Source organism: Crocodylus porosus, unplaced genomic scaffold (assembly GCF_001723895.1).
Source record: "Crocodylus porosus isolate Cpor-Errol unplaced genomic scaffold, CroPor_comp1, whole genome shotgun sequence".
NCBI lineage: Eukaryota > Metazoa > Chordata > Crocodylia > Crocodylidae > Crocodylus > Crocodylus porosus.
In genome coordinates, this window is record NW_017728909.1 from 2,798,838 (window position 1) to 2,824,720 (window position 25,883).

At 42.0% G+C, this 25,883-nt stretch overlaps 1 protein-coding gene across 6 annotated transcripts in view; it reads left to right on the forward strand.

Moving 5' to 3' along the window:
- TCF4 (transcription factor 4) overlaps nt 1-25,883 on the forward strand; it is a 346,905-nt gene that overhangs the window by 73,658 nt on the left and 247,364 nt on the right. The gene's annotated exons all lie outside the window — the stretch shown is intronic.

The window sequence follows — 25,883 nt, forward strand, 5'->3', positions numbered from 1 at the left end:
GCAAGAGTAAACGGTGGTGGGTATAGGGAAGGAACAGAAGGTGTGGGGGCAGGAGGGGAGTTGCAGGGGGCAGGGGGCAATGGCAGCATGGGGGCAAATGGCAGGGGGAGAAATGGGTGAGCAGAGGTGTTGGGGGGGACAAGCAACAGCCACAGCTCCAATCCCAAGCTTCAGTTGGGGCTGGAGCCAGAACCACAGCAGTTGTCTGCCCCCCTCATCGCCTTGTACTCTAATTCAAAATGAAGTGCTTTTTCCCCCATGTTAAATGGGGGGGGAAGAACTCATCCAAGGTTTGTGTAAATACAGTAGATATTTAAAACTCTATAGGTGTAATTTAGATGCTGTAGAGGTGAAATAGGATTTGGGCCCTAATTGATTTAGTTTCCCAGTCTGAAATCATCTATGTCAAATTTAATCCCATCCTTTGCAGAAACTAAGGACTTGACATTCCAAATTTCTGAGCATCCCTTTCAAATCAACAGGAACTGTGGGGTGCTTTGCACTCTTCTGAGGCTGCCTGAATTAAGCTTGTAATGCTGCATTTCAGCACATTGCCAGTTTTTCAGGTGTGGAGTACCCCACTTTTTCTGTTCATGGTAGTGGGAGATGAGTGTTCTGTAGTTTTAAATATTAGGCCACTTATTTTTAAAGTACCTAAATGAAAACTTAGGAACTTAACTTCCTGCATCTTTTTTTCCCCACCTTCATGGTATATAGTTTTGCATGAGCATATTTACACTGTGCTAAGCATGACATTTCAACATGGTGTTATAAATTATTTGACTGACTTATTTTATGAAATAATCACCATAATGGATGTGAACAAAGCATTAACCTGGTTGTTCTTTTTCCGTCCCTTATGGGAACCCTGGTGCTCTTCCCGAGTTGTAGTGATATATTGCGGCATTGCTGCCAATGCTTAATGAGATTACTAATGTGGCATAACAATGTAGCAAATTATTAAATGTTATTCCATATGATTATTCACTTTATTTTAACAGTTCAAGGTTTCCTTTATTGTAAATCAAAGTAGGCCTAAATTATTTCTGTTAATTAAGAGTTACAATAAATCTGGCATTTTTAATATTGCGGCACTGAAGACTAAACTGGACAAAGCACTCCAGAATACAGTACAGGAAACGATCCTGTACTGATCTGCAAGGGAAAGATTAAATGACTTCCCAAGTCTCCATATCTGATTTCTCTGAGCATTGCACAGAGTTTTCTAAAAGTAGATACGTAGATCCTTCTATGTGCAAGTACTTTATGTGCGTCTCCCTACTGTCAGAAGGATATTGGGGTCTACTGGGCCAGCAACTCCTTTAAAAAAAATTAAAAATATAGACCTTAAGAGTTAATTATCTAGCTTTAATTACCTGATTTTTCCTAACGTTTCATGGCCTGCTAAACCAAATATCATGGTTTACTGCTGTGTGGGCAAAAAGTTGGCACACTTAACTAAAATAATGATCAGAGCCACCTGCGCTGAGCACTCTCTGATTGAATCAGCTGAAGGCTGCTTTGCATCACTTTGTTGGAACTGGGCGGTTGCAGAAATGTTTCATTTTGCTTACTCTTGGTCATTTTTTTAAAGCGACTATCTTTCATGAGACATTCTTAATTTTATTATGGTATTAAAGATATGGGTGTACTAGAGGTGTAACTTTAAATTATAACCATTTGTATTAGCTCTATATCTTCCACTGCTCAAAATATTTGAATTTCTTTGGTTATTATTTTCCCTAACAATTTTCACAGCTTACGCATAACCGTATTGTTTAGAGCTACCTATATTTTTAAATTTTGGCATCTAAATTAGTTTGCAACATTATTTTCATGAACTCATCTGACAAAGGGGATGTGCAGGTGTTCAGAGTCATTAAAAATTAGCTACTTTATTTAGGTAATTAAATCTGGACGTGCTTGCTTAATTTTGGGGGCCCGTAGTTGAAAGCGTTGATCCTAATGCTCTTCTTTGTACCAGTGATAAATGTATATTGTTTGTATCAAGACTTAATACTTACTAGCATATTACAGTTAAACATAGTGTTTAAACATGCTCATATTTCTACTATCAAGTACTGTTTTCAGAATAAAAGTAAGCAGAAATCATTACTACTTTACTTGGGAGCATAACATGATATCCCCTTAAAAAAGAGAACAAAGCAAATTCTAAAAATAGGGAAGTGAACTCTGGCTGTAACTGCTACTAAGCTTTTTCCAATATTGTGTAGCAAGAGCCAGCACATTATTCCATTCTTAAGAAAAAGAATAATTCAAAGAACTGACTACTGGGCATGCAGTTTCAGCACAGTACAAAGACAAGAAAAGTTCCCATTGCAACTGGGCATTGGAGGATACTGAGAATGACAGCAGGTAATTTCAGTGACCGGTGTGATGTGAAAATCAGGCATTTGTGAAAATCATGGTGCATAGTTAGAAAACTAGTTTTAGGTGCCAACACTTAAAAACGTAAGCTGTCCTGAACAATACAATTATATTTAAGGTCTAGGCATCTTCAAGAATTAGCTTTGCTAAAACCTTTTTGTCCTTCCTAGCATCCTCTCCCTTTTACATTGCTTGTGATCCTCTATGGTTCTTCAGAATAGCCCTCCAGATCCTGTACAAGTCAAAATTATTCGTTTTTTCTATAAAATAAAATTAGATGCCCATGAAGTAATGAAGAAGCTTTCTACAGGTCATGTGATATCTCCAAGAGCCTGCATAGAACAGTCGCATTATACAGGCTCGAAGCTGGTAATGAAAGACTCTTTAGAAATCAGGAAAAGAAGAAAAAAAGAGCCATAGGGTGTTTATAGACGTGCTCCAGAAGTGTGTGTGTGTGTGTGTGGGGGGGGGGGTGCTTTAATTAGAGCTGCTCCAATTAAAGTGCCTGGAGCATCACATGTATCAGTGTCCTCATGCTGAAAAATGGAGGTGGGGGTGCTTTAGTAAAGTGCCCCCACAGCCATTTTTCAATGTAGAGATGCTGATACACATGACGCTGGATTCAGCTGGAACACAGTTATTACCATGTTCCAGCAGACTTGATTAATTAAATCTGGTCCAAAGCACTGTAATTACAGTGCATCAGAGTAGCATCGTTGTGTGTGTATAGATACACATAGAAACTATGGACAGGGAAAAAGTTAGATTATATTGTGAGCCTTTCTAGAAGTCTGTGGTTGCTTCTTTGTAGAGAGTATTCTAAAATACAAGATTCAAATCTAGGTATAAATTATTAGTTACTAAGTTTCCCATTTCCTTTGGATTTAGCACTTTGGAGCTGAATTGTTCCTGTACTTTCTATTAGGCTATTACTCCATTAATGAAATGAATAATTAAAAACATGTTCTCCTTTAAAGATTTTTAGCATGTGGATTTAAAGTAAATGCAAAACATTTAGATTAATGTGCTAAACATTCAAGTTTTGGAGTGATCATAGGTTGCTAGGTTAAGTGCTTTAACATAATATATATTCTATTGTATGTAAAAATGTTTTCTTTAGTTTTATGAAAATTAAATAATATTTACATACCCTGAAAAGATAACCCATCAAGGAAATGAATAGATAAACATGGCATCTAAATAGCATTAACTACATGACAAAGACGAGAATAATGGTAAAGGCTGACTCCAGCCAATGAGCTCTCACATCTAATTAGACAAAAAAAAAAGTTCAAGGAAGAGATTTTACTCAAGAACAAATAAACAAAACCAAAGTCCAGCAACTCGACAAGACAAAAATGGCAACAGCATATTTTGCAAAATATAATCTTAATCTCTCCCTTACTGTTTGTTTCTCGCTTCAGCAGATTTGCTAAAAAGCTGATTAATTGTTGGATTTATGTGAACACAAATATAAAGGATATGTGAAAGTCAGCTGTCCTTACAAGTGGGAAGCCTATGTCATATATGTATTAGAAAATACCTTATGTAGCTCAGCTAGAATAAACATTGTGAGGTTTTATGACCACAACTGAAGGCAAGACAATGTAGCTCTTTGTTATGAATATTAATATTGAGAACTGTTCAGTTTGTTTACACTACTGAAGTTTTACAACAAATGCTGTCAAGTGGGGCCTCAAATTGTCCATGAATATTTGCACAGACTTTGAAAATTCAGGCATAAATTAAAATGTCCATCTGATTCAGAGGAAACTTCCAATTATTTGTGGCTTTAGCAGAATCTACTGAAGTGTAATGTATATATCTAGCAGCTGGTTCTACTACCTTGAAAAAAAAAGCCAGCTTTCTTCCTAATCCCTTGAGCAAACCAATAGTAAATTTGGAATCAAGTAAGTAGTCGAATTTTGCCATTTCAAGTCTGGTTTCATTTACATACTGCAACATACAAGATAATTATAAGTAAATTGCTGCATGTATTCAAAATTATTCTGTACCTCTCCCTCCCCACCAAAACAATTCTTGTTCAAGCCTGAACTGTCTGATTTTGTGACCTTTGTAAAACCTACCTCACCCTCTTCATACCTCCAACTATGTTTGATTCCTCATACGGTCCTTTCACCAGCTTGTATTGTTGCCCAAATCATATTCGGCTTCCTTATTCTTGTCTCTATAGACCCTTACAGTGTAGCTCCTTTCTACCATTCTGATCCTGACTCCGCCTGCTCCTTATACCTACCTATTTCATTCCTCTGAACATCTGAAGTCACTCAGTGACTTCTTATGTCATTTCCTGCTTGTAGACCTGCACCTCTGCCTTCTTTCATGTTTGCTCTTGAATCCTTGGATCATCTTCCAGGCTCTTCCATTATGCTTTCCTGGCTTTTCCTGTTTCCTTTCTGTGGTTTTTTTTTTTGTTTTCTTGAATCCTTCCTTCAAGATGGTTTGTAATTTTACAATTTCATATGCTTTTAAAACAACAGTAACTTTTTAATCCTTGAGACCCATTGACTTCTGAAGAAACTACATAGCTATTTTATATTTGCATTAATTATTTCTACATCCCTCTTGGATGTTACCTTCTTTTATTGATCTTGTTTTGTTTTAGTTCTTAAAACATGTAACTATGTAAAGCGTTAGATTCCTTCCCTGCTTTTTTTTTAATGCAACATGATAATGAAAGTCCCAATTCTAAAAATGTTCATAAGCTTAAGTTTATTTGTAATAGCTACTCCATTGACTGCATAGGGCGAGGGTGTTTTAGAGCCATAGAAGGGGTTTGGGAATTGCCTAAGCAATACATAATTATATTTAGATTCTAGTTTTTTGCACCTGTCTCATTTTTGACATATCCATAATTCATGAAAAAAGAAACAGTTTTGAAGATCTGCATTGTATTAAAAGTGTACCATGTCTTGCGCACAACAAGAATATATAGGTTTTTTCTTTCTCTTTTATAATTTTTATTTTCATATTTATTATTTGCAGACATTTAAAAATGTATATCCCTTCTCTTTAAGTACACTCTGTATATGATTAATGCACCAATATTTTAAACCTGAAGGTGAAAATCATGCATGTGGAAAGAAGATAGTTTTTGCTCTCTTTTCTGAGTGCTAGATTATGTCAGTATAATGGTGCATAAGTTGGGGTTTACTACTCAGAATAAAGTTACAGAGGCTGGAGTCTATAAGGACATACATAACAGTATAATGCTTAGTGTTCCTATACATTGGGGTGTTAGAGATCTGGCCCATGAGCCAAATCCAACCCATGTACAGAAATTGGGAATTGTGGCCATGAAGGGTGTGATTCACTACAGAATTTGGGGCACATGGACATGGCCATTGGCAGCAGGAGGGCAAGTGGGGGCTGTGTTGCCGTAGTAGGGCTGTCCTTGCTGCTGCCACTTGGCCCCATCACCACTGTCAGACTCCTGTCACCACTGGCCTCAGACCCCTGCCAGACTTGCTGCAGCCACTGGCCCCACTGATCCAGCCTGGGTGGGTCCCCACAATCTGGATCTGGCTCGGGGCCTGGGCTGAGTTAGACTCCCCTGCAGCTACCGGTTCTGTTAGTGCTGACTATATTAATTCTAACATTCAGCCCTGTCTAAAGGAAATAGCTGAAAAAACAACTGTAGTTTTCCATAATTTTCAGAATGTTACCATTTGGGGCTGTACCTAGGATTTGGTACGTTAATATAATAAAGCATATATATACATTAACTGATCTTCACCCCACAGCCTGTTTTCATTAGATTTTTTCTGTGATCAACTTTTTTGAAATAACTCAGTGTTCAAAGTGACTTAACAACTGATTCACCTTCCCAGGAGTGGTTTAAACATACTGAAGGAACACCTGGCAGTATATTTTCAAGGGCAGAAAAGCAATAAGCCTTTTTGAGCTAATGTACTAGAAAACCGAATCTAGTTTATTTTTTTTAAAACAAATTGCTCTCATCCTCTATCGCTTTTAGTGCAAGCTGCATTCTTTTGTTCTGCCTTTCTGTCACCCAAGCCAAGTCAGTGACAGTCCGATGAGGACTTTTCCTAGCCTTCAAGCCCTGCGGAGGCTGTGGGCTACCCTTCCTGTCCTCCCCAGTAGTAGTTCTTTTCTGCCTTTAGCAGACTTGATTATACTTTTGGCAGTTCCCGTGCTCTATTTCTGTACTGGCTTTACTGTTGCCTTTTCTTTCCCAGCCCTTTGTACGTGTTCCCCTCCCTCCCATTAAATATTTTCTTTAACCTGAAGCCTTTGATTATCCCGTGATGGGTCAAGAAACATCCTTTCTGGGGGCAACAATGAAAAAAGGCTACAGCTGCTCTGTGAACAGCAGCCCTGCCAGGCCTCCATTGTTAGGCAGACCACTCCTCCAGGGCATTTCACCGCTCTGTCAAGGAGATCCAGTTGCTGGACCATGGCAAATAAACAGGCAGGTAACTTACTGCATAATTGCTCAATTAAGGAATCAAAGGACCTGATCTTCAAGTGGATCAGGAAGAAGTCTTCAAATGCCTGAAGGATGATTATAAAGCAATTGGAGATGGACTTTTTACTGTGACTGTAGGGGACAGGATTAGGAGCTTCAAACTGCAACGGAGGCAATTTGGCTTGGAGATTAGGAAGAATTTTCGGACGATGAGGGTGGTTAAGCATTGAAACAAGCTACCTAGAGAGACGGGAGACTCCATCCCTGGAAGTTTTCAAGACCAGGTTAGACAGACACTTGACTCCCATGATCCTGCCTTGAACAAGGGGACTGGGCTAGATGACCGCCTGAGGTCCACATCTTTCCTCTGAGCCCTGCTTTCCTATGATCCTAAGATACCAAGTGGAGCATTCTGGATTCTCAGCCTCACAGGATCCTGGGAGATTAGGCAGTTACACCTAGAGGTGGTTGAGTGGTTCTAGAAGTGTTCCTAAATCTATAGGTTAGTTAGGCAGTAATTCTACCGCCTCCTAAGAAGACGCAAACTGCTTTCAGGAAAGGAAGATCTCCATTTATCTTCACAGAAAATGCAGAAGTATGGCTAAACAGACAACTTGCAGTTAGTGAAAAGGGAATACAGACCTAATGAGGGCCAAACTCCCATGGTTTATCTGCACTTTCTGCAGGCTAAGAGCATGTATACCGAGAGCTGATACGTGATAAATCCCCACCGTCTTTTGACTCTGCTGAATGTGTCCATTTGTTCGTGCCTTCAGCTTTTTAATGATCTCAGTTGTGCAGATGTGCAATCTTCAGAAAAGTTTAGTGGATTTACACAACTGGAGTCTGACTCAGGAACTTTCCCCCCCATGTCCACCTAGGTGTGGGCCGGGGAAATGTGTTTTCTTTCTAAACTGAGTATCTTAGTGAGTACAGTGAACTAATTGTTCTTGAGATGCTCACTGCCTTCCCTCCCTGGTCTTCTAAAAATAGAAGTTTTCTTCAAACAATCAGGTTTTCATTGGAGATAAATTCTGTTTCTCTATTCTTGGATCAACAGTGTTTCTTTGTGGCCTATCTCCATAATGTTATTTAAAGTGGCAAAATAATTAAGCTGCAAATGAAGAAAAAGAGTACTTCTAAATCCAGAATAGCTCCACTGCATACATTACTGAAAAGTCAGAACAGAAACTCTGAACTACTGTGGTGAAATCCAAGCCTGCTGTTTTCTTAGTATTAGATATTAGGGCTGTGTGAAGCTTTGGTCCCTGATTTGATTTGACAGAGATTCGGCCTCATTTGGTGTCTGAATCTCTGAATCCAAATCAAATCAGAGGACCCTTTAATCCAAATTGAATTGGAACCCTCTAAATCAATTTGGAGAGAATTGGAAAGATTTGGCAATTCAGACATAGACACAGCTTTAAATATTTTTTCTACAAACTGATAGGTAGCAGACAGCTCATGAATCCAGCAATGCTGGGGCACATGAAGCATCCCACAGAAGCTCAAGGGGCTCCCCAATGCACTTGGCAGCAGACCTGGAAGTGGACCAGAAGCATTTCCAGTCCACTTATGGGTTCACATTGTAGCATGCTTGGGTGCCCCCCCCCCCACAGTGTCCCCCCTCACTTGGCAAACGGTGCCTCCTGGGTCTGGGAGGGCACCTGGGGTCCCCCTGAGGCTGATCGCTGAGCCAAGGGGGTGCAGGGGGCGGGCAGTGCGCTCCCTGGCAAACCCAGAAATGGACCAGAAGTATTTCAGGTTTGCTGCTGAGCATGCGGAGGACCCCTCCCCCCATGCACTCCTGTGGGATGCTCCATCTGCCCCAACATCACAGTGTTCATGAGCTGCACCTGGTAACTTGAGGGATGTAAAAAATTATTTAAAGCTGCATCTATGTCTGAATCACTGATTCTCTGAATCAGCATCAAATCTTCAGATTCAGATTCGGACTAATCAAATCGGGGACAGTGATCTGAATCAATGAATCCAATCACTGTCCCCGATTTGGGCTGAATCCAAATCAAATAGGGCCCCTGTCACACCCCTATTAGATATCCTGAAGGATTTACTCCTACTTTATACCTTGAGGCATTATTTCTTTCAAGGTTAATCGTAATATGGGCCTCCTGCTTTGTTCAATTCACTTCTATCATATTTGGGGTTAGCATTTGTTCTCAGGACCTTCAAATGATGGTGATAGCAGAAGGTGACTTAATATTGGGAATGGGCATTTTTGTGATCCATGAAGTAATAAATCTGCTTTACATTTTTTCTGTGACCTTTCAAATAGAACAAAACTCACTCACTTTCACAATTTAAATTAATACTATGCTATTAGTGGATTAATACTAACTGTTGATTCTTAATGAACACAAGACAAAACTAGAACAAACTTCACCCAATTACCTTTGTATAGAGCCCCAAACTTATGTTTGATTAAAACATACCTTCCAGAACAGTATCTTGTCTTGTTCTGAAGACATTAAGAGAGCAATCCATCACTTCCTGCTATAGTTTGTAGCCCTGACCTGAAATGCACTTGTTTCCCCTTACAAAAAGCAGTATATGTCTTCTGGGGGAATAAACATTATTAAGTGGATGAATTTTTACTATATTATATTGTCTTTTCTTCAGAAAATAAATGTGTTTGTTATTTTAATGTTAACTGCTGTATAGAGCAGTAAATCTTCTAGAACTTCACATCCATTTTCTTTTCAGGTGAATTTCACAGCAGACACCTCAATAAAATACATACTTTAATTATTGTGAAGATATATATAGTATAGCCATATGTTAGAAGACTCTTGTGTTTCACTATGTATTTTATTTGTCATAACATTTTGTTATTTAATTAGATAATTTAATTTCTGGAACCCAAATATTACCAAGAGCAGTAATAATAAATAATATTTGCATTTATACGAATGTGACTTTACATTCCATAAGCATATATTCAGGACTTTAATTAATATTGAAATCATTGATTAGCACTGGGTCCAGTGAAAGTTAAGGAAACATAGTTAAATATTTGTCTTATTTTGAAATTGATAGCATCTGGGCAAGATTTTTCGGAAACAAATTTCTAAATACTGCCAGTTTACTCAGTCTCCGTATTAGTACATATGTTAAGTGACAACTAGCTCTGCCATGAAAAATTTCTTGCATGCTGGTTGTCTCAGTATTTGGAAGAGTCCAAATAATTTTTCCTTCAAGTTTACTATTTTTACAATACCGTTTTCTTAATACTGAATCTGGGGATCAGAAATACTGCAGGGAAAGCCTTGATTCTAGTGAAGTCAGAATTGAGACTGTCATCAATTTTAAAGAGTTAGGATTTCACCTTTAGCTTTGAGTAGCTGGCAGGTTTATCTTGTGACAAGATGTTTAAATGTTTTTTCTTAGAGAACTTTACCCTCTTAATATCTGTGCACCCTTCAGCATTTTAAAAAAAACCCATAGCTGTATAGATATATATCTTCCTGTCATTTTCGTAATTCCAATCAACTGAGGCTTTAGTTCACTTAGGGCGCTTCTACATGAAAGGTGTTAATGCACAGTAGCCTAATTTAATGTGCATTACGGATGCACGTCTACACATGTGCACCCTTAATGCACATTAAAATGGTGAAATTAGGCTAATTGCATAATTAGGAAATGCCAGTATTAAATTTAGGCATGATTAGTTAAAAGGCATTAATGCACATGTAAACACAACCCAGCACTAACTTTAGTGCCATGTCTGCCCACCCACTAGGGGCACACAGCAGGGCCACAGGGACTTGGTACTAACTTTAGTGGCACTAACTTTAGATATTTCCTTAACTTGGGACTAACTTTAGTGCCAAGTCTCTGCATGTGTAGACACCTGCCAAAAATAACTTAATGCGCATTAGCTTAATGCACATTTAATTTAGTCACACTTAAATGCATGTGTAGACATGCCTTTATTGTATTTGTGTGAGGGGTGGTGTTGAGTCAGTAGCAGAGTTACTGTGGGAAGCCAGAAGGGAGGCTAAGGTTCCCAGCACTGAGTCACGGCATACTTTTTATAATGTGGAAGGTACAGCATGAGATTAGGTGAATGATGTGTGAGATTCTGAATTTGATCTGTTTTTATATGGAAAGGCTGGGGCAGCGATCCATGAACTCTAATAAACAATGTCAGGACCAATCATATACAATCAAGTCCAATGCAGTTTATTAACTTAATGGCTGTTTTCCCACATCATTCAAAATGTGACAATCTAACCTGTACTATTTACAACAATAGTTGGCACCAAACAGCCATTCTTGGAGCAAATCTCAATGTCATAATCTCATCATTTGTACTGAATGCTTCCTTTGCATATGGTCATGCTTAGGTAGCATGTATCTGTATATGTGTAGGGGGCAGTCAGCATTCATAATCAAAATTTCCACAAATTTAATATGACTGTGCCATTTTTTCTCTCTGGTATCTCATGAGTTGCTTGGTCACCGTTTCATTCTCTGCTATTTAATCAGGTGCAAAATGTTGTATCACTAAACCTTTTTCCTTTCCCCACCCCATCCAATAATCCCTTCATTTCCTCCAAATCTTTGACCTGTTTCTGGTTTTAAAGTGTTCATGTCAGTATTGAGCAGCCCTTGCACAATGTTGCACATAATGAGACTATCATCTCCTAGTTCAACTAGTTATGCCTAGTGTGAATTCATCTCACACTTGCCATTGGCATTTTGTTTAGAATCACATATGACAAAGCTGTCTAATTTATTGTCCCATATTGTACTCATGATGTTAACACTTTCCCAATATCATTCTTTCATTGAGCCTCTGTAATACATATTATTCTCCCAAATAGCCTTCATATTTTTCAGGCTGAATGTAGTGTTATTTTATATTTACAATTTGAAACTCTCTGTGTGGGGAACTATTAGATTGTTTGAACAGTGCAAGTTCTTAAGGAAGGCTTGAAGGATCGTGCACTATGCATTAGAATGAAATCAAACTTAGAGGCATCTTCACTTACGCATCGCAGTTCCTAAAAACAGGCTCCTTGCCACAGGAGAGCAATCTAAATTAGTCAGTGGAAAGTTAGGCACCTCCAAAGAGTCCAGTCAGGGAAATAAAGGAAAAATTAAACTTGGGAATAAGCACTGGAACACCCCCTCCCCCCACACCCTTTCAAGGGAGGTATCTTCCTCACCGCTCACTGGTTAAGAGAATCAGGCTTCCTCTTGCTTGATCTAGCCTCTGAAATTTTGTATTCTTGGCTGTACAGTGGCCCAAGAATGCACATTAGCGGAGTGTGTTCCTATCCACAATACTGCATCCCCTTAGGCTGTGGAAGCCATAAGACATGGGTCTCCGAGGCCTTTGTAACATGATAATTTTAGGTGGCTTCTGAAGCTCTTCACCTGGGTTGGCTGCGTTACCACCTTTTAAGTGTCTTAAATCACTTGTTATTCAGTTTAAAGTTACACCACTCCAGGGCAGGATTATTTCTAATCTGCCAAATTTTGCTTCTGTTTCATTAAGGTGTGGCCAGTCTGCACAGCTGTTCCACCTAAGTTGAAATCCTCCAGCATCCTGGGATGCAGTTTCCCCTTATGAGTTTGGAAAAGCAGGGATACCAGGGTGCAATGGGGCTGGGCATAGCACCTTGCCTTCCTGGCATGTCAGGCAAAGTGAGTGCCACAGCCATGGAACGCCCAGTGGCCACAGTGCTTCCCACCACTACCTGAACAGGCTCACTGCTCCCTCCAGTGGTGCAGAGGGGTTATAGGGGTGGGGCAGCAAGCTCCAGAGAAAAAATGATGGGGCATCTTGAAGCTGAAATGCCACCTGGTTGGCCTGCAGCCCAATTGATGGGAGCATGGCGGGGTGTGAGCTACTGGCTGATTGGGCAACTCCTGAGCTCTGAGGAGCCCAATCCTTTTTAATGGCTCACCTGTTGATAGCTCCCCCCCACACTACTGTCAGCCAGGCTGCTGGCCAGCTGGGTGCTGCCTGAGCTCTAAAAAGGCTTAGGATCCTTGGAGATAAACTGGGCAGGGTCTAAGCTGAGAACTCTGGCTTTGGGTCTGTTCCTAGTCCTGCTCACCAAGCCTCTAGTGCCCCTTAGGATGTGATTGCTCCATGAAGCCAAACAACAATAAGCTGATTAACATTTGGGGAGCTTACAGCATAAGGTGTAACATGGCCCCCAGTTCTTGGGCAAATAGGCTAACCAGTATCCTATTGCATAAAGGGACACTAGCCCTGTTCCCAGCTGTACTTGAGAGTGGTTTTGGATGCTGAGCTTTGTAATAAATTCAGTGCCAACAGTATCAGATATTACATCTTTCTGGAGGCATATTTTAACACTTACCCCTAGGGAGTCTGATGGGCAGTCCCCAGTCTGACCATGGGTTGGATCTGGCTGGTGGGCCCAATCTAGCTAGATTGGTCCTCATCCAGCCCCATGGGAGGGGGCAGTCCAGCCTTGATTCAGTTGCCTGGAGAGAAGGGAGTGTGGTTTGGCCCTGATTCAGTCTTGTAGGAGTGGGAAATGGGGAATGAATGGCCTAGCCCCTGTCCAGTCATGCCGAGTGGAGGGAGCATGGCTTGGCCATAATCCAGTCCAAAAAAAATAACTAAGTTTGCCTGACATAATCTGTCTGTGTTCCTTAGTGTTCCTGGTTAAGTAGTCCTCTAGGGCCCAGACTCTGTAGAGACTTAGACATGTGCTCACTCTAAGAAAGTCAGTGGGCATTTTCCCTTGATTCCAGTGAGGGCTGGTATCAGTCCCTTTGCCTATAATGGACTTATTCACAGTATAGAAACATATGCTTAAATCTTTGCAGGTTTGGGGCCTAGAAGTTTATAGACTATTTCCTGTAATACCTGTGATGTTAATTTACCAGTAAAGGGAGTTACAGTTACCAGGCAGTTATTGCTAAGATTTTTTTTCCTTTCTTGAAATTGAAAAATATATGATTGATTTAAGTATAAAGGAACAGTACTGTATAAAGGTCAACTTTGACTGTTGATAGCATACCAGATCCCACTCAGAAAACCCAGGTAAACAAAATAAAAAAGAGAATGAACAAATATGTCAGGTGTAGACTTCCATCTGTTCATTAAGGATGTTAGTGTTGTATCCCAACTTTATAACTCCTCAAGGCCAAAGGCAAGTGGAACAATGGAAAGCTTAATATAGAGTATAACCCATCAAACAAGCACCGAACCAGTTCTTGTGGCATTCGAGATCTACATCACATGCAGGGAGAAAAGTTAAGCATTGTCAGGGACTGTCATGTGTTTGTAACCATCCCTATTAGCAAAGGTGGGGAATGGGAGTAGAGCAGTGGTCGGCAAAATATGGCCCACCGGCCAGATCCAGCCCACCAGGCACTTTCTTCTGGCCTGTGGCGCCCACCAGTGATTTCTACCCTGCCCATGGGGGTGGGAGCAAGGCACCCACACATATGCACACCCGCCAACATACCCTATTGTGCCTCCCTCCTACCGGCCCCACCAGCATGCAGCTTCCAGGCAGGGCTGTTGCTATCTCTGCTAAGCCCTCCCCCATGGAAACCTCCTTGCTTTTCCAGGCATCCAGCTTGCCCCAGGCAGTAGGTAGGAAAGCATCAGGGGCCAGGGTGAGGGCAGTGGAGTTGCAGCTGATGGAAGAGCAGAGACCAGCATAGCGCCCATGCCAAGTGGGGGATGACAGGAGTGTGGAGCTCAGGTGGGCAGCATGTGGGTGTGTGGGAGGGTGGGAGGTGTGGGAACCCCTACACAGTCCTCCACATGGTGCACAGCCCACATTGCCAACAGCACCTGGTGGGACAGGCTCCAGCCAGCTCTGCACGTGGGGGTAAGGAGCATAGCCTGCTCAGGTACTTGTATCATGGGGGCTCCATGCCATGTGCCTGCAGCTCCCATACTTGCAGCAGGGAGACAGCTGATTTCCCTGTCCCCTTCTGGCCAGAGCAGCACTCCATTGGGTGCCAGCACCTCCACTGGGCATGAGCACCCTGAGCACACCTGCCTGCTGCTGCTGCCTGCTGTGGGAGCTGTGCACCATGTAGATGAGTGTGTGGGGCATTCCCACACTCCCCACCCTCCCTCACACCCCACAAACCTCACACACACTCACACACCCTGCCCCCACAACCTCTACCTACATACACCCCCCAATATACCCTATGCCTCCCTACACACACAGCCACTCCCCTTCAACCCCCCCACACAGCCCCACATCCCACCATACACACACACACACACACCATACACACACCCCAACCACACCCTACCCCCCACCCAATATACAAGAGTAAGATTTATTTTTAAGGTAATATTCAATCACCTCTATATACAGTACACAAACACAAATCATGACAAAAAATTTTTTTGTAATACAATTCAAATATGTTATAGGTGGTGTTTGACTTTTAGTGTATGATTTGTTTTTTTTCTTTTTCTAAAATGGCAACCCCCTCCCAAAAGAAGCATTTGGGGGAAGAGGGGCAAGGGGAGGACCTTGGGGTGGCAAAGTTCAGGGGTTAGGTGGCAGGACTTTCAGTCTCAATATGGTGACCAAGGGGCAAGACAGCTGTCAAGGGGCAGGGCTACCCATGTGGCCCTAGACAGCTCGCCAAAACTTGTTAAGCGGCCCTCCAGCCAAAATAATTGCCCACTGCTAGAGTAGAGTTCCAAAATATCAGCACAGAAAGAGTAGGAAAGCTTCAGCCAAAGTTTTATGATATTTTTATGTGTAAACAAAAAAAGTCCAAAAGAAACCTGCTTGTTCTAAAACAAACAAAAGCTTACATTTTATATGTTATTATGTTTACAAATGTACATGTATGAAAAAAAATACTTTCATTTTGGTGAGCTACAAACTTTCAGGCCAAAGTCAAGTAGTCTTTTAAAGAATGACTCTCCCACCCCCCTAAACCAGGATATGCATATTTCGAAATTTCCAACATCTGTATTTTATATTAATTTAGTTCTTTTAACTGTAGCTGAGATAAAGAATTAGTAGTTTAAAACAATAACAACTACATGTTCCACCGTGATCCAGGAATTAGATAATCTGGCATGTTTGCTAAAGGGGTCTGTGTCTTGAGGCTTTTACAGGGCAGTATTAAAGCTCTGAGCCTTCTTATTATGCCAATACCCAGAAGATTGCTTTAATGAGAAGTAAAGGGCCTTTTTCCAATTACAAGAGAATAACTGTATTAAGTTCCTGTGTTATGTCAACCTGCTTTGATTTGATTACTGCGAAAGAAATGGATTTATCTGTCAGTGTTACTTAATTAAGCTCTCTCATTGATGTTTTGCAGAGTAATATAGTGTAGTTTGCACATTTAAGTCTAAATACAACAAAAATTGGTTGAAAGCTAAGACAGGACCCCTGAAGATAATGTATGAGTGATTGCTTGTCATGGTCAGATCAGAGCCCAAAACTTTTAACATAGGTGGGAAGTTTAAAATATAAATGGTGTCTTAAGTTAGCACATAGCTGATAGCAAAGGGTTTTCAGTTAAAACGGGGAAGTAGGAAGCTGTATATTTGATACTCTGAAGTGGAGATATAACCTCTATTTTTTCTCTACAGTCTGATAGTGAATAGTGAACATGCATAAATAGGGGTAATCTCCCAATGCTGTCTATCCTTCCTTCTGGCTTCTCATACAAAAACTAATTCTCCTTGGCCAGATAGTTTTCTTCCCACAGAATCATCTCCTGTTTATCCTACCCTGGCAGTGGCCCTTCTCTCTATTACCAGTTATCTGGTATTTTGAGTGTCTGATGATGCCTTTTGGTGGTTGGCACTAACAGTGAGGAGGTGGTTCTGCAGCAGTAGCGAGCTCAGCAGAGGACAGTGTAGTGTTGATTCAGGTAACCATATAACACAGGGCTGTCCAACTTCTCAGCATCTGGGGGCTGCATGCTGAACTAGGTTGCGTCTGTAAGACCCCCAGCCTGCACACTGTGTGGTCTTCCATGTACCCCTCCCTCCCCCATGTTCCTCCCCCTCCCCCACGTTCCAGCTGCCATGTGGGTTCCCCTGACCCCTCAACCCAGTCCCCCATGGATGGGAAGTGAAAAGCAAAGCAGGAGGAAGGGGAGCCCAGAGAACCTGGCTACAGTAGGAGATGGAGAGGTGAAGGGAATAGTAGCTAGCCAGGATCCCTGGGGCCATCATTTTATCTCTTGTGGGCTGCATGTTGGACAGTCCTGATGAAAGTTAAGCATGTAAGTAGCCCACTGGGATTGCTTAGCTGCTTAGGGGTATAGTGACATCTTAGGGGTTAAGTTACACTATGGCAGCTATAGAGCCATGAGTTTGAACCTCATTCTGGACTTGTGCTGAAGGCTATCCTCAGTTGATTCAGCTGTACATATATAGGTACCTGGTCACTGAAGCTTTGTAGTTAAAGAAGTCTGGATGTGATGCTGGCCCCATCACTTCTTCCTATGCCACTAGTGATAGAAACTGATGTGTCTTAACCAAATAGCTTGTTGGGGCTAGGTGATCCTTTTGATTTTGACTCAGATGCCTAACATAGATTTAAACAGGCATTTCCATGCTTTGTTGACAGAGCCATAGTAACAGGAGTCTTGTCGAACTGAGCACTTTTAATGCAAGACTCATGATCATTTTATCCACATGAATAAATATTAATCAAATTAAGCACCAGAAGTGAACTAAAAGTTAGATCACTGATGTCCGCTTGCACACAGGGCCACTCCACCCCGATCAGTTTTCAAGATGGGGAGCTTAGCTGCTAAAGTCATGTCTCTCCTTCTAGACCAGTGGTTCTTAACCTTTTTGGGCTCAAGACACCCCTCCATAACTTTTCTGAACACAGTGGCACCTGTTCCAAAAACAAATTTCACTAATTTTATGATTACAGAAAAATTACAGAACAATTTGTATCTTGCAAAGACCTCAAAGTCCACGCTAGGGGTAAAATGCTTCTGAGAATCTGGATTCTTTTTGGAAATCTTTGGGTGTCATCTTGTGAATCGTGTCTAGGGATCTGGACGTGTAAGAGTGCTAATATTAAAAGCATCCTTAAAAGAAGCTTGTGATACCTCAGCTGAGAATCACTGCTTTAGGTCAGTGGCACTCAATCTTTTGGCACAGGACCAGTCTGTAGGGCTAACTGAGCTTCACACACCACGATCAGGCCTCACGCTGCCTTGTCCTGGCCTTGTTGTCTTGCCTGGGTCTGTGCTTCACTTCCCAATCCTGATTAGCTTCATGCCACCCTGCTTGGCATGGTGGCAGTGAATCTAGCATGCACAGCTATGCTATCCAGCCCATGGGACTCTCTCTGGGTCTGAAAATCTGACAATAGGGAAGCGGTAGTTAGCTACAACTGCTCCCCCATCACCAATTTTTAGATCCATAAGGAGCCGTGCAAGACAGAGCTCTGAGGCCAGCTGGGGGTTAAGGACCCCTACTCTGGACAATGGGTAGAGGAGAGGGGCAAGACCCAGGATGCAGTTCTGAAATACTTATTGCACTCCGATAAACTGCCCAATGCCTCAGTATTTAGGCGCTTAGCAGAAATAAAATAATTAAAAATTACAGAATGTATAGGTTAAAAAAACTGAAAACCTGGCAAATTCTCTCCTCAGCATTATTCATTTAATGATCTCCTGACAGCCTGGATTTTTTGTTAGGAATCAGCTTTCTGATAGTGCACCCACTAAATAATATATCTTCATTTCAAAATTCTTGTATAAAGTTACTTCATAAGGATATTTCAGTTCCCTGGCTGCTATTCATCAGAACTGTTTCATCAAGGAGCACGCTGACTCTACATGAAGTGCTGTCAAAGGTATAATGTAAACACACCGGTAAACAGAGAAACAGTGCTAGCTCCATTCAGTCATCTTGTGTTACTGAACCCAAGTTTGGATCTGCAAAATGGTCCCTGTCATCCTTCCACAGCGCCATGATCTTCAATAGTCTCTATGTTTATGCAAGACTTTACCCATAGAGATCAGATGGCTGGATCAGGGCCTAATGCAGAGACACAAGTTTCCAACAGGAATGTAACTTTCAGGTAGGAGCACAAACTGGAAGATGCTTCTGCAAAGTTGGCCATAATCTTTTAAAAGCTTGAGCAAGGCGAATCAGCTTTCACAGCTCCATGAAGAATGTCAAACTCTGGCCCTGACAGATCACAACACCTGTCAAAGGAATGAACACTAGCTCTATGCGCTCATAAAAGATGAGTCTACTCATGAGACAAGTTTTCATGTTCCACACCAGGTCAAGATTTCAGGTGTTTTTCAGTTGCTGTCTTACTTCAGACACATTGCAGTAATCTAGCCTTGAGCTTCCAAAAACCTGTCTGATACATGGCAGGAGGGAGCGATCACAGCTCCCAAGCTAGATATAGATAAGTTTTTGTAAAAGGGGCATTTCAGTCCTCTGTTGTCAGCTGGGGAGCAGTTATGGAATTTGAAAGCAGTTATGGAAACAATAGGAATAAAGTGAATTTGTGGAAATTAGACGTAGACAATCAGTAGGAACTTATTTACCTCTCTGGCCTTGTCTACTCAATGTTTTCTTCTGTGAACAAATTTGTCAGAGGTGTATGGTGACTAAAGTAGTTTGCTCCCAGACTTTGGTTAGAAACTAAAGGTACCTATACACACGGCAAACCTCTAATTAGCACACATCGTAGCAGACTCAGTTAAACAAGCCTGCTGTGAGTCTGCTGGAGTGTGCTAATTAGCACGTTGCAGCAGCCTCCATGTCACGTGTATTCAGCATCCCCACATTTCAAAATGGCAGTGGAGGCACTTTAACTAACGCTGTGGGAGTCGCTATAATTAAAGCTCCACCCCCCTCTCCACCCTGCAGCATGTGTATAGATGCCCTAAGGGAGCAAAAAGATTATACAGTCTGAGTTTAGCAACTAGCAGTGTAGATTTGAATCCGTCATACATGCCATCATGCCATCCATAGATGGCAGAGCTGGCCATAATATTAGCCAGACTAATCACATGAGTAAAGCTATCCCTATGCATAAATGTTTGTAGAGATCAACCCCATATTTCCCAACATACCTGGGGCAGAAACTACTGCTTTAATACATTACTATTAGCACTATTGGATAACAAATGCAAACCTATTCAAAATACCATCTTTGTTTCACTTACAAGTTTACCCAGATTGATTTATTTATTTAGCCTTTTCATATAATACAGCCTGATTGATATATTTTAAAATAAGTTTGAAGGTAAATTATCTGTTCTGTAGCTCTATTCTTGTTGGTGTTGTTTACAACAGTATCATTAATATTGTGATAGCATTTACCCAGTAATTTCATTTTTGGAGGTTTATAACTCAGTCATAAACACTTACTACAGGCTGAAATCTGGCATGCCTTGTAAGTAATCAGCTTATATTTCTATGTAATCTTATTTAGTATTCTGAAGCAGAAAAAAAAAGAAATATCATAAATATAAACTAGATGATGTACAAAAGTTAGAGAAGTTTAGAGGGACAGAGATCTTTGCAGATATACATAATACATTTTTATCACCTAAGGGTTTTAATATGGATTTTGGATGGTTTAGTCCAGGGGTGCTCACCTTTTGGCCCTGCTGGCTAGATGACTGAGGCAATGCAGGTCTGTGGGTCAGATAGAGCCCTCCATACCAGGATTGGGTCCAGGAACCCAGCATCACTCTCTTCCACCTCTGCATGTTAGGATTGGTCCCCAAAGGCCTAGTACCTCTCCTTCCCACTTCAGTATGCTAGGATTGGCCCTGGGGATCTGGCACTACCCCACTATGGCTGAGATTGGGTGCTGGGGGCCTGGCGCCATCCCTTCCCACTCCAGCACACTGAGATTGGGTCCTGGGGACTTGGTGCCACCCCTTGCAGGCCTCTGGGGGCTCTGGTACCCAGCATGGCTGCTACCTGGCCCTGTGTACTGGGATCACATGTCTGATTCAGTGTACAGGACACAGATTTCCTCTTGGTCTGGAAACTTGGTAGTGGAGTCAAGCAGTGCCACCACTCTCCTCTCACCAAATGTCGAGATCCATGGAGGGTAGATGACATAGTGCTGCAGGCCAAATCTGGCCCTCATGCTGGAGGTTGAGCACCCCTGGTCTAGTCAAGTGGTAGTATGATGGTCCAATAGCCTATCAAAGCTATTAAGAGTATCTTTCTTAACTTCAGTGGGTTTTGAATCAGGCCCTAAAAGAGTTAATGATTACTTACATAGCCCAAATGATTTAAAAAAAAAAATCTGCCTGATTAACCAAATGGAATGGTTGATCTGATCTGTCAGGTAAATGATACACATTTTCTTTCTTTTTCTAGAGCTTAATTAAATATTTACCTGAGTGTGTCATCTGCTATTAACACTTTAATCTTTTATTGAGATAACAGGAGTTATACTATGGGAAAAGAATAAAATTAAACAAACAGTGTTTTTCAAGGTAAAAATAGTTTCACAAATCCTTAATAGTCACACTGTCCCAAGTTTAGAGTTCTTAATATTCTCTGCTCCTCGACCACTTAACCCACGTAATTTAGAAGGAGAAATGTCCTCTGATTTTATTTGTAAAATAAACTAGGGGTGCAACAATAAAGATTTTCTTGACCAATCCTTATAGCCGATAATTAACCAGCCATATCTGTTGATGCTGATCCGGTAACCAAATTACAGGAATGCAGCCAGGCAGCATGGAGAGCAGCTCCATGTAAGTAAGTCTGTAGAGGATCAGGGGCATGGGAGAGGGTTACTGGATGGGTGGGGGCCAGGGTTTGGGGCTGGGGATGCTGCCCAGTCAGGGCAGTAAATGGGACTTGGAGCTGGGGCTGGGCGTAGGATGGAGCCATGGGTGGCTTGTTCAGGGGATTGGTGTCCCAGCACTTAATAATGGCAGCAGGCGTGCTTGAACTAAAAGTTCATTGAGTGAGCTTTAGTTCAAGCACCCCTGCCACCATTTTTAAGTGTGGGGATGGTTTTAAGCAGGGCAGAACTGAGCAGAGCAAGGGCAGATGCGAGCTGCTGAGTGTGGGCTCAGGGCTCTCTGCTCACTGCTGCCTTTGCCCCAGGAACCCCACAGTGGCTACATGTTCCCTGCCTGTTCAACAAATGGAGGCACAACTCGCTGCCCTCACTGCTGCAGGGTGGGCAGGGGGTGTGCAACCAGTGTGGGGCTCTCGAGGGAAAGACAGCAAAGTGGGGAGCCCTAAGCCCACAGCAGACAGCCCACATTTGCCATGTGCACAAAACAGGGGGGGGGGGGCATATGCCCCTCCATACCTTCCCTGGAGGGGTGTGCCGTGGCGGGGAGCCCCCCACCATGCCTACTGGGCCAGTTGCCCATGGCTCCATTCTGTTGTGCTCTGTTGCCCCTAGCCCCATGCACTGCCCTGGCAGGGCAGCGCCCCCAGTCCCAGACCATACCCCACTTCCTCCCTCAACATGGGGGCCTTGATCTTCCCCACTCAATCTCTTTCCCTCCCCCACAGCTCTTCCCCTCCACATATCTACCTGCAGTGACCTGCTCCACACTGCCCAGCTGCATTCCTGGTCACGTGCATGCATGCAGCCATGCACATGCACACGGTGTCTGGGGGCCCAGCCAGAAGGCATAATTAATTATATTTTTCAGTGATCATTATCGGCTACACTGGCCAAAAAAAGCAGATAGCCAGTAATGTAAATTTGCCTTTTAATGGTGCTGATCCAACATGCAAGCAATATATCGGTGCACCTGTAAAATATACACACATATACATTTTCTTGTAATGCTCTACTAAAATTCTTCTAGCTAGACCAAAGATGTCTTTTTGTCCCATTAGATTAAAAGCTACTGTTTGTACTCAGCAGATAACAAGCAATAGTTTTAAAAATAAATTAAAAACCATAAGGAATGGGAGGAAGAATAATACTGAAAATATTATAGTGTCATATGAGCCAACTTTATATCCTCACCTAGAATACTGTGCTTCTCATTAAACTAGATAGTTGCTGTCTTGCAACATGGAAGTTCTTTAAATATGCCTTACAGAAAGGTTTTAATATTAACAGTGCCTAATCAAGTATTCCAAAGTCAAGTCCTTGCAGAAGTTAAGGGTTCTCTTGCAGCATTAACTCAGTCATGGTATAGGATATTCTATCCATGAATCAGGCTCTAAACGGGTTCAGGCATACATCAGCTCCTTCTGGAAAAATAGGCCACAGCTTATTGACTCTGAAAGCCAGTTCTCTGAGCTTTCATCTGTTTAGACTTGCAGCAAGTTGAACATATGACCCTGGAATGTCGGAACAGAGGTCCACAAGAAAAATAATAATACAATTAGATTTAGTGAAATGTAATACTTCATAAAACATGTTATGGAGTTTGTCATTCTGGTCCCAGTCCACTAAAATACTTAGGTGTGTACTTAACCCTAAACACCAGTAGTAACATAAGGAGTGGGCAACTGGGGTGCCATCCCTGGGCACCTACTTAGAGGGTCTGCAAGAATGGCAGCCACTATCACTGCTGACCCAGTCCCTGATGCCCTCCCTGCCACTGTTGCCTCCGAGGGCCCAGACCCTAGTTGTTACACCTCTGAGCATCTGAAAAGTCCCTCTGACTTGACTGATTACCATAAATTAATGTGATGTCAGTGGAACTACTTGCATGCTGAAATTTAAAGTCATGCTAAAGTGCTTTGCTGATTCAGTCTCTTGTTTGCTTATTACCTTTTTTGTTAGCTGAAATACCTGGGGGAGAATTTCATGAGGACAGAAGCTATACAGACTTACCTTAGCCTTCTTCAGTGCCCCACATAGAAAGAAATGCATTCAGCCTTAAATAGCAGCTTTAAAGAGTAGATTTAAGGGACTTTGGACTCTTCTCTTGGGCCTTGATGAAACCTCAGAACTAGCATGACCTGCCCTGAGGCACATACTACACTGTCTTTGACTATCCATGAGGGACATCTGTTTACAATTGGGATAACTTTTGAAGAGCTATTGTGCTTCTCCTTCTCTCAGACTCCTATCTAAGCTGTTGTAAAACTTCAGTAGGAAAAAAGAGAATACAATTTGAACAGTGATAATAGCTCATTATTAAAAACAACCCTTTTTACACTTGGAAAGGCTGAAAAATATAGAAATATATTACTATCAGAAGCAGCAGCAAGAGAAACAGTAATATAGAAATACCATAAAACACACAAAAAATACCTACTCCTGAAACAGTTTCTGTAATCCTGTTTTGTCAAGGCATTTTATGCATTGATAAAATGAGCTAGAAAAAGTGATTTAGTTCTAAGTTATACATCTAGTCAGTAGTAGTCACCTCTTGTTTTTAGAGAGAAGAAGAGAAGGCAGACACCACAACTCTTCAGCCCATGACACTCTTAAGATGGAGATGACTCCTGAAGAGGTGATGGTCTGGGTACAGACTGCGGTAGAATTGAGCCCGGTACCTTCCCACGGTTCCTGCCACAGGCCAATTCCAAGGGTGGTCTCCAAACCTGGTGCTCATTGTGATCAGCTGGGGTTATCTAATGTCCTAGAGCATCTATATTGCAAACCTTTCTTCTGTCAGTGTCGGCTGCTGGCCCTAACCACTGCCATATGGTACAGCAATGGCATATGCTCAGACCAAATGGTATAGGTCCTCACGTGAATAAGGGTGTCACGTGTGGGTACTGTTTTCTCTCCAGGTGAATAATGACCATTGGCTGTTAGAGTGTTGGAAAACCCTAACCAGAATTGGGACTGGTCAGCAGGGACCATCTGTCAAGCCTCCCTTGGGCTAGAAGTGAGGCTGATGGCCCATATAGGGGGTTTAGCACTGATGGTCATTTGGGCTGGCAGTGCATCAGGGCCAAGAGCCTCTATGACCTTACCTTAAGGCCATCAGGAAGCCCTGAGCTGGAGGATGGTTCTGTTCGATTCTTATGAGTGTTAAGTACAGATGGTCATTTGTGGAGGCAATGGTCAAGTCCCCTAGGCCTCTGCTGCTACCCTGTAAGGCCTGCAATCTGAAATGGATTTAATGGATGCTGGGTGCTGCCATCCAGCTCATCTTGGGTGTCAGGAACTATGGTCATTTGAGGGGGTTATGCCCCCCTTTTAGGGCTGTCCATATAGTTTGCCTCTGTAGCTGAACCTCTGGGGTGCTTCCCCAGCTCATTGCATGGGATCAGCACATTGGCCATTCAAGGGATTTATGGTCTGCTTTGGTCGTTCCCTTCTTAAGGCTTATGGGATGGATAGACTCAATGGAAACTGGGCTAAGAGTGGTGCTGACTAACTTGATGGATCACTATTTGTTAAGAACCCTGCCTGTTTTCCTGGGCTTCAGGTTTCACCTCCAAGTTCAACTATGCCCCATTGTGCTGTTTTTCTCTATCCTGTCATTTCACATCCAAGTTGCCCCCTCCCCCTTCTCTACAGCTGGACAATCTTGTAATGATGAAAACAACTATGCAGTTGGCAAATGGCTGAAAACAGATTCATAGCAGTCATCACTGGATGTCTGTCTCAGGTTGGATGGGCCACCTGGGACTTTCGTCCCGAATAATCCAAAACAGGTACCCATCTGGGGTCATCTTAATTAGACTGCACTGCTTTTAGGATATATACTATATCCTGCCTTCAGTGTGTTGCTATTGCCCCTAATGGAAGAGGCAAAGATATCTAAGTAGTGATGCACATTCTTGAATGCGGCATTCAAAGGCAATGGAAAGGTTCCCAATAACGGCAATGGACTCTGGGTCAGGAAGCAAGGAAATTCAAAAAAGCACTCAAATACATGCTTAATTTTAAGGAAGTGCTTAACCTCCATTGGCTATGAGTACATACTTATGTTTTCATGAACTGAGGTCTAAACAAGGATCCATATTTACCTTAAGAATGTTTTTTATATTAGTTTCTGGCATTTGTCTGCTTTATCATATTTTATTTTGATATGTATTTTGTGCGCAGGGTTTTATACGACTTTAGCTAGTGCATTCCAGTCACTTTAAATCTCATGAAACACTGAGCCACTGAAGTAATTTTTATGTTCAAACCTC